Here is a 10,610-nt window from a genome sequence, read left to right on the forward strand (position 1 = left end):
AGGGATATTCACATACTCATTTATTATTATGGGATACCATATAAGCTGACATAGCCACACAAACAGTAAAGAATTATTTCATTGAAAAGTCCCGATGGCATAATCGACAAATTTAATCATTATAATTATAAATATCAGTATATGTTTGTATATATACATATGTACAATATGATATTGATATCAAAATTAAAAATTAATAAATGAACAATAATTGCATTCACCGGAAATTTAAACACTTATTTGTTGGTCAATATTTTTATAGTTGTTGTTTATTCATGTTTGTTTGCTTACCTGCTTTGTTGTGTGTGCGGGGTGTATAAATATTTATTTAACAAGCAAACAATATTATTCACTTTTAAATTTTAAAAATATATAAATTAAGTTTAAATAAAATATTAAGTTTATAAAAATATTTAAGTTTAATAAAAATATTTACGACGTTAATCAATATAAAATGTGTGGTGTGTTCGACAACTATGTATGTAATTATCAGGGTTTTGCTCTACATTTACATGTAGTTTGGTAATATTTTACCGTTTTATTGACAGTACAACATCCGCCCCAGTGGCCCAATGGATACGGCATCGGCCTCCTAAGCCGGGGATTGTGGGTTCAAGTCCCATCTGGGGTAAAGAATAAAAACTTTTTACTCTTTCGCCGTTATTCTATTTGGCGTCGTCGACATAGACGACGTCGTCTAAAGTTAATCTATATTATTATTTTCAATGCAGACATGTATCGACAAATGTTGATATAGTTTTGTATTCTGAAATGTAACAACGACGTTGCCTTGGATGAACTCTGATTTTGTCGTTGGCGTCTTGATGACGAATTGAATTTATTTTGTGTTTATACTTTTCACCACACTGTGGTACAGGGTATATGTATGTAAAAGGCATAAGGAAACGAGATATGCCCAGGGTCCCTTTTAGGAATATGCATATTCTGAGTCGATTTTTGCATGTCTGGCCGCCCGTCCGCCTGTCGATGTTAAATTGTAAACAAAGTACAGTTCGACCCGACTGAGGTGATGGAATTTGACACAGCCCACATATTTGGCCCAAGGGCGAAACCTATTGAAATTAAAAAAAACGGTTCAGATTTAGATATAGCTCCCATACAAATTTTCGTTCGATTTTATGTAAATGGTGCACTTAACTCCCAATTTTTGTCCAATTGATACAAAATTTGGAATACTATACAGTACTGAGTCCTGAGTACTGAGTTTTGTCGAAATCGGTTCTCATTTCGATATAGCTGCAATAGATATTTATATCCGATTTGAAGTAAATGGTACACCAAACTCCCATTATTTGTACGATTGAGACGAAATTTTGCATAGTGTATGAAATTAAGTCCAGATAGTTGTATGTTAATTTTTGTTGAAATTTGCTCAGATTTAAATAAAGCCCCCATATATATTGTAACGTGACCGTCACATAGCTCCACAACATATTCCTTATAAAATAGTACTAATACTGCCCACCCTAATATCCATACATTTTTCTTATAAAATACCAGTAATACTACTCACCCTAATATCTATAAAACCATTTTACCTCTATTACCCCTTCCCCCCATTTTAACTTCAGTGCATTTTGCAGTGTAGAGTGAGTGAATAATTCTCATTCACTTAATAAAGCCATATACTGAAGTTGTCGAGAACCAGAGCTAGCGAACAGTTCAAGTGAAGTCGACGTGTGGCATGCCCGCAGTCATAGTAGCACGTCAGTCGTTAACAAAAAAAGCCATATACGGAAGTTGTCGAGAACCAGAGCTAGCGAACAGTACAAGTGAAGTCGACGTGTGGCATGCCCGCAGTCATAGTAGCACGTCAGTCGTTAACAAAAATCTTCGGCCTCGCGCTTTGCCCGCTCCCAACTCTTTGCCAGCTCCCCGCTCTTTACTACATCCCAGCTCTTTGCCAGCTCCCCCCTCTTTGCCAGCTCTCCGCTCTTTGATAGCTCCCAGCTCATAGCCAGCTCCCAGCTCATAGCCAGGTCCACGCTCGTAGCCAGCTCCCCGCTCTTTGCTATCTCTGAGCTCATAGCCAGCTCCACGCTCGTAGCCAACTCCCCGCTCACAGCCAGCTACATGCTTATTGCCAGCTTCACGCTCGTAGCCAGCCCCACGGTCGTAGCCCGCTCACAGTCAACTTTACGCTCGCAGCCAGCTTCCCGCATTTCACACGCTCCAGCACCACCTAACTCGCTCCAGCGCTCTGCCCCCCATATAACCGTTCCTTTTTCCTACACGCTCCACCACTTAACTCGCTCCTGTACTCTACCCGCTCCTACATATAACCGTTCCTGTTTTCAACACGCTCCAGCATCTGACTCGTTCCTGCGTTCAGCTCGTTCCTGCGTTCAGCTCGCTCCTGCGTATCCGAGTATTGATACAGTCATATACAACTCGTGTTATTATTTAAGGTTTGTGGGTTCAGACACACATATCTAGATCGAATCTGCTAGTCGAGATATGACGATCGGTATACTTAAAGCTTAGGGCCTAGGACAAATATTTCGCGGCGTTGCAAACTCTTGGGGCTGCATAAAGCTATAATACCCTGACAACATAGTTGTGTAGGGTATAAAAATTGAAACAGAAACATTTGGTTATTTAAATTAGGCATTTTGAGGAGTTATAGGCTCAAAATAAAAAAAATCGACTTTTTTGAAAACGACAAAGGGGTGTCCCCATAAAGAGGACATGCTATTTATAAATATATGTATTTTCTGATTAGACCTTACATGTTTTTATCAGAAGATAAATGTTTTATCAGACATAAAATGTTGCAGATTTTTATCCCATTAAAAAATTTAAATTGCATTTAATTGAATGCATCATTTTTAAATAACTTACATAGTAGTTGAATAGATTAATTGGTAATACATAATTAATTAAATTGTATCAACTAAAAACATAAATACATCGTTACATGTAGAATTTTTTTTATCATCGGATTATATGAAATGGGATTTTAATTATTTCCAGAAAATTGTTAATATATTCATTGGCACAATTAATGTCAATTACTAATAATACAAAAAAAAATAGAATGACTGAATGAAATTTCTATTATATTCTATGAATAATAAAGGAATGTATTTTTTATACACAAAACATACTTTTATTCAAATTAAATTAATAGGTTCAGATGGAATCAATTTTGGGAGTTAACAATAAATATACATTTTTTTTTGTGCCCGGAGGGTTATTTGTTTCCCAATTAAATAATGATTTGTTTCCGATAAATTCGTTTTATTACATTTGTATACTTGTACGCAAGTAATACATAGTTTCAATATCTATAAAGAAGAATATAAGCAATATGAAACCTTATATAATTAATAAAGAAAGGACCTAAATAAAAACTAGAAAAATAAAAATTTATTTTATAACAATTTATGAAAAATTTTCATGTTTCTTAAACAAAAAATAAAGTAAAAAATTAAAATATTTCAAGACCTGACTTTAATTTAGCTTCCACTTTTACTCCCAATTTTCGCTCTGGATTTTTATTATATCCCTTGGATATTTTTAAGCTGTCAAATGTTTTATGTTTGTTTTTATTTGCACAACACTTATAGACTTCTGGGAAAACTTGTACAGAGTCTCGCTTTCTGCTGCAACAGCATCGGCACCAGCAGCCGTAGTCGGCCACGTCTGTTTCGCAAACAAAAATAAACTTTTCCGACGGTTAAACACAAAGAAGAGGTTGAAAGCCATTTGAAGAAAATAAACACAAATCAAATTGTGGTTGTTTGTAAGGAACGTTTAATATTTAATATTAACGTTTAATAAGCGAAAACAAGTGAAATATACATTAAAAATTTAATAAATGGTTGATTGAAAAAATGTATATATGATATCTACAACAAAGCAATGCATTTTATCCAAATCGGATCGCATTTACGATTTGAATGAAATTTGGTAAAGCTGAAAGACGAACCCTATTGAAATTGGAGAAAATCGGTTCAGATTTATAGCCTTATTAAAGTGAGATATTGAAACCCAACCTTCTTGTTCGATTGTAGTTTCAACTCTAATTTATTTATGAAATATTCTGACTTAAGTACTACATAAACTAATCTAACTTAGCCTAATCTTAAACACATAACAACTATCAGTTCTCACAGTGCACATGGGGGTTGCGTTCATTTGTGTACATCAAATGAGCGCACCAATATCTTTTTGTGTGGACTTCTATTGATTCTTTATTATCGGCGCGCACACACAGATCCTGTGACTGCATTAGCCACTTATGAACATTAGCATTAGCATAAATATGAACTTCTACGAAAATTTAACTTTCTGTGGTACTACATTCTGAGCTTGGGCAAAACTTCGCGATATTTGCACCCCTTGACCGATTAGAGATCAACAAATATTATTATTACTAATATTCAGTACAGCCCTTCTAATTACTTGTCCAGATTTCCTTCACCGTGGGTTGTGTTGTAATAATCGGCTTTCAATTGTGGCCTATAGATCGACTAAAAACAAAAAAAAAACACAACAAAATAAGTTTTCGGTCCACTTCATCCCAATACTATTATTTGATCATGACCGAAAATTATAAGCGTTGCCCTTGACCATACCTGGATCCTCATGGAAAATTTCAAAGCGATAAGAGCTATATTTCCGCCTTCTAGTGTGGTTTTGGGTTACTAAATAATATCTCAGTACGTAAGCACCTGTAAATATTTAAGTGTAACTCCCAAAACTCCCAATAAATGGTATAAATTTAAAGGTCAACCACTCCTCTTGGGTATGCTATCAACTTCTCGGGTCTTTGTTCTTCAGGTGTTTGGGCTATAATTGCGGCCTCTGGAGCGACCAGAAAAACAAAAATAATGTTTTGGGTCCATTTCATCCCCTAAATATTAACCGATCTTTTCCAAAAACAATAGGCGTCTTCATTGGCCAGAACCCATCCTACATGCAAAATTTCGTGAAGATTGGTTCATAACTGTGGCCTGTATCGTGTTTACAAATTATAATGGACAGACGGACGGACGGACACACATGTCTAGTCAAGATATGACGATCGGTATACTTAAAGGTGGGTCTAGGACCAATATTTCGCGTCATTACAAACTTTTGGGGATGCACAAAGCTATAATACCCTGACAACATATTTGTGTAGGGTATAAAAATCCTAGCGATACCTATAAAACATATTCCAAAAATTTTTATTTTGTATAGAGATTGTGTTGGGTGAAAGTGCTTCAAATTTTGATACATAGTTCTCGATTTTGCAATTCATTCGAAAGCTATAAAGCAAGTGAGTGAATTTGACATTCTCGTTCGCATGATGACAGCTTTTTCGACATACATAAACTCAATTTGTAAAGAATATACGTTTACGTTTTCTTTCGAGATGTTTATCTTTCGGCTTCTTTTGCCTGTAAAAAGTTTTTATATGAACCAAAATTGATTTTCATTCGCATTGAAAGCGAAAGAAACATTTCTTTCGCAATACATAAACAGCCTGTTAGTTTCGTCCGATTTTATGGAAATGGTGCACCAAAGTCCCTATAAAACTTTCGATTTGCACGAAATTTTGCATAGTGTACTGAATTGAGTCTTAAATGACGTGTGTTAAGTTTCGAGAAAATCGGGAAGATTTAGATATAGCTCACATACATATTTTCGTCCGATTTAATGAAAAATTGTGCACTAAAGACACAATATAAATTCTTTACTTTGCCATAACACATGGAGTGGACACACACAAATCTTTATCTCACATGTGGCAAGCACGCTACACATGCTTATCAGTCTGTAGTGAAGATTACTCCCGGTAATCTCACCCAAACATACCACATGTGGCAATAGAAAACTCCTATCTTATTCTAGTGTACAAACATTCAACAAGAAAATGCTCTTATCTTAAGTGGACTGTATACAAAAATAGATCACTGTTTAACTAAATACTCTCTCCTTTACACAAGAGACCCACAGCAAGACATTCACTATCTTTATTATTTAAAAACCATGTTCGCTCCGTGAACAAATGATTTTAAAGTAAATAAACATACGCTCTATATTTATTGAGCTGGGCTATTATCGTCGAGCTTTTCCTCCTCGAAATTAGTTTATTTGAGGTAGGAAATCTAACTCCCCAAAATCAGAACATTCACCAGTCACATGTCATTCACCTTAGTAAATGATATCCCGTATTGATGCCAATTATTAATTAAATTTTCTGTAGAGGTAAATTTCACTAATTGTGTATATATTTTTATTGTAATCTGCGTGTCCATGAACCAATCAATTTATATCATCCGTATATAATGACATAGCTAATTAATTTGTGGTTTCATTGATTTTGTTGGAAAAATAAACACTGCAACATCGGGGGGTTGTTGTAAATGACATCAATCAAAAAGCAATCTGGACTTAACAAAGATTGAAATCGATTAAATTTTAATTTGGCATGTAATTGATTCTCGCCGAATAGTAATAATATAGATAATATCATTTTCAAAGCATAGTTGAAATATTGATATGTTGAAAGTATCGTTTCAGGATATTTAAATTACTGTAAAATTTTAGGATATAAATGATTACCTACAGGGTAATGTTAAAATTAATAGTATAAACAAAATGAGAAATAAGCAGTCACTTAGAACAAATAACACATATAAGGCATAGCCAACTTTTTAATAAACTAAAAATATACTACTAAAAAAACTAGTAGGACAAATAGGGCGCAACCGTTTGTATATTGCCCTTTCTTTTACGGATGATGTTATAACTCAAAACAAATTTATGTAATTTGTTCACATACGAATATTTTTTTATCTGCCATAAATACAATTATTACAAAAATAACTAAATTTAAAAGTTATGTGAACAAATCAGCATTTTTATTCAAGCTGACATTTAAAAAGTGGCGTTCATGTGGGAAACTGTTATACATTTTGCCACAATGTAAGTGAAGGAAACTATATTAATTAAAACTTTTTAAAACGCCAACTAAATTTCATGATTTCTCGTGGAATAATCACTTATGTCTGTGCTGGTATATTTCAAAAAAGAAAAATTGTCAACGCGAAACTAAATGTAATAATTCATTGTGTGTGTGAATATATTCAAATGAACAGAATTATTACATAAATTTACTATTTGTGGTCCTGGTCTATGCCTTGGTGGTCCTAGGGAAAAATATATATTTTTTTTTTCAAATCTATGCCATGATGGGAAAATATATTTTTTTAAAATCTATGCCATGATGGGAAAATATATTATTTTAAAATCTATGCCATGATAGGAACAATATATTCTTTTAAATATCTACGCCTTAATGGTCCTGGGAAAAAATATTCTTTTAAATATCTACGCCTTAATGGTCCTGGGAAAAAATATTCTTTTAAATATCTACGCCTTAATGGTCCTGGGAAAAAATATTCTTTTAAATATCTACGCCTTAATGGTCCTGGGAAAAAATATTCTTTTAAATATCTACGCCTTAATGGTCCTGGGAAAAAATATTCTTTTAAATATCTACGCCTTAATGGTCCTGGGAAAAAATATTCTTTTAAATATCTACGCCTTAATGGTCCTGGGAAAAAATATTCTTTTAAATATCTACGCCTTAATGGTCCTGGGAAAAAATATTCTTTTAAATATCTACGCCTTAATGGTCCTGGGAAAAAATATTCTTTTAAATATCTACGCCTTAATGGTCCTGGGAAAAAATATTCTTTTAAATATCTACGCCTTAATGGTCCTGGGAAAAAATATTCTTTTAAATATCTACGCCTTAATGGTCCTGGGAAAAAATATTCTTTTAAATATCTACGCCTTAATGGTCCTGGGAAAAAATATTCTTTTAAATATCTACGCCTTAATGGTCCTGGGAAAAAATATTCTTTTAAAAATCTACGCCTTAATGGTCCTGGGAAAAAATATTCTTTTAAAAATCTACGCCTTAATGGTCCTGGGAAAAAATATTCTTTTAAAAATCTACGCCTTAATGGTCTTGGGAAAAAATATTCTTTTAAAAATCTACGCCTTAATGGTCCTGGTAAAAAATATTCTTTTAAAAATCTACGCCTTAATGGTCCTGGGAAAAAATATTCTTTTAAAAATCTACGCCTTAATGGTCCTGGGAAAAAAATATTCTTTTAAAAATCTACGCCTTAATGGTCCTGGGAAAAAATATTCTTTTAAAAATCTACGCCTTAATGGTCCTGGGAAAAATATTCTTTTAAAAAACTACGCCTTAATGGTCCTGGGAAAAAAATATTCTTTTAAAAATCTACGCCTTAATGGTCCTGGTAAAAAATATTTTTTTAAAAATCTACGCCTTAATGGTCCTGGGAAAAAAATATTCTTTTAAAAATCTACGCCTTAATGGTCCTGAGAAAAAATATTATTTTAAAAATCTACGCCTTAATGGTCCTGGGAAAAAATATTCTTTTAAAAAACTACGCCTTAATGGTCCAGAAATCATATTTTATATATATATAAAAATTCAAAGTTTATACTTTAAATTTTATATTAAATAATGTCAATCGTACATTGTGTCGTATAACTAATAACTAGAAATCATACACAACAGTGGTCAATAAATTTCATTGTATCATGTGTTAAATATTTTAGATTTATGTATTTAAAAATTAAGGTACTTACCCAAAACAGTTGTAGGCCAACAATCTAAAAAATATATAAATTAAAAATATTATTAATATTAACATTATATTAAACAAAAATATAAGATATATGGTAGAATAATTTGTTTGTATATGTCTCTCATATATTTTAAAATTCATTTATTAAACAAATAATATTTCACATATAACCATGACCCAACGTCATAGACAAATCATCCTCGACAACATCATTCGTAGTTCCAAATTCAATGGGAAATGAGATGAGACATGTGAAAGGTTTATTTGTATACTGATGAATTATATTCCTTTTTTAACAAACTCTTTAGGATTTTGAAGAACACAAAAATATACGTATGTATATGAATGTATGTCATCAACATTTTTGAATTCATATAGAATTTGTGCAGCAATTAAATGAAATGCAATAAAGCATGACACACTTTCAGAATATCAACGAGAACAACAAAAAGCACATCATAACGATAAACCATCTTCATCAAAATATTTGAAAAAAATAATAATAATTAAAAAGAAAATCCAATTAAATTTCTGCGTAACTACAAGTCAAATAAAAAAAAAACATATCTACACTTGAATGGAATATATAAGTCACGTTTAATGAAATGGTTTTTAGTTTCAATAGCAACATTTATAATTATAATCTTAGAATTTCTTTGGAGAAGATTATGTAGATATGCAATGACAAAAATGATATATTTTTACTTTTAATCTTAAGATTAAGAATAAGAATATAACAATATTTTGTGAAATTATTTTGATTGTATTAAATAATTTTTGGTTTGTATGAATAATAGATATATGAAAAGTATTTAAAGAAGAAATGATACATTTTTTTTGTTTTCTGTGATATTCAAATGTAATATATTAAATATTTTAATTAAATATGTAATCAATGTATGCTAAATAGCACGAAGATCATACAACATATGGAAAAACATAAGCACGTTAAAATATTAAAATTTGCTAGGATATTTGGTATTAAAAATTAAATATATTGACCCATTTTTTGGGGCATTACGAATTCTTTGTGTTAGAGCGAGATATTGAAACCCAACCGTTTCTTTCCATTGTAGTTTCAAATCTAATTTATTTATGAAATATTGTGACTTAAGTACTACATAAGCTAATCTAACTTAGCCTAATCTTTTACACATAACAGCTATCAATTCTAACAGTGCACATGGGGGTTGCGTTCATTTGTTTACATCAAATGAGCGCACCAATATCTTTGTGTGTGGATTTCTATTGATTCTTTATTATCAGCGCACACACACAGATCTTGTGACTGCATTGGCCACTTATCATAAAACCACTTGAACATAATTTATAAAATGCATAAATGAGAAGTGATCATAAAATAAAATGAATGAAGCCGAGCATGTTCATATTTTTATGAACACTTGGAGCATAAAAAATTTTGGGGAGTTACCATAAGGAGTGAACCGATATTACTTGGTGCAAAGTTGGTGTCAAATCGGATACTCAACAAGCTTCGTATTAGATCAACACAGCTTCATCAATTTTGACCCTTTATGTGGGAAATACTAAAGGAGTTGGTCTGTGAATCCCATTTCCAGAAAGTTTGACAAATATTTTACGATGTACAGAATTCTGACCAAATCCAATACTCTGTTCGCATTATTAAATATTTACACATTGTGAAAACGTAGACCCTTTGTAGGGTAGTACCAGAAGGAGAGTACCAATAAGTTCCACCAACGAACATTCTCGATTTTAATTTTTCAAGATACCAATGCTTGTTAAGGTTTGTAACTTGCAAATGTAACTTTGCATATTTTTTCACAGAGAAACGTGTACAAATTTTAAATCGATTGGCTTATTAGTTTTTGAGTTATCGTGCCTGCCATTCGCATAACCTATGTTTGGAGAAAACACGTTTAAAGTTTAAGAAGCCCTCCAGACGTCACTTGCTGCTGACACAAGAGTTCTTGAGATTTTCACTTG

General features: G+C 32.3%; 1 non-coding gene across 1 annotated transcript; it reads left to right on the top strand.

Annotated features, from left to right (window-relative positions):
• The first annotated feature begins 558 nt into the window (after positions 1-558).
• Trnar-ccu (transfer RNA arginine (anticodon CCU)) lies at positions 559-631 on the top strand. The gene has a single exon. It is a non-coding gene; the product is annotated as a tRNA-Arg (tRNA).
• The last annotated feature ends 9,979 nt before the right edge of the window (positions 632-10,610 follow it).

This window comes from Musca vetustissima, unplaced genomic scaffold (genome assembly GCF_032173495.1).
Source record: "Musca vetustissima isolate MV318-11 ecotype Yass unplaced genomic scaffold, APGP_CSIRO_Mvet_v1 utg2726, whole genome shotgun sequence".
Lineage (NCBI taxonomy): Eukaryota > Metazoa > Arthropoda > Insecta > Diptera > Muscidae > Musca > Musca vetustissima.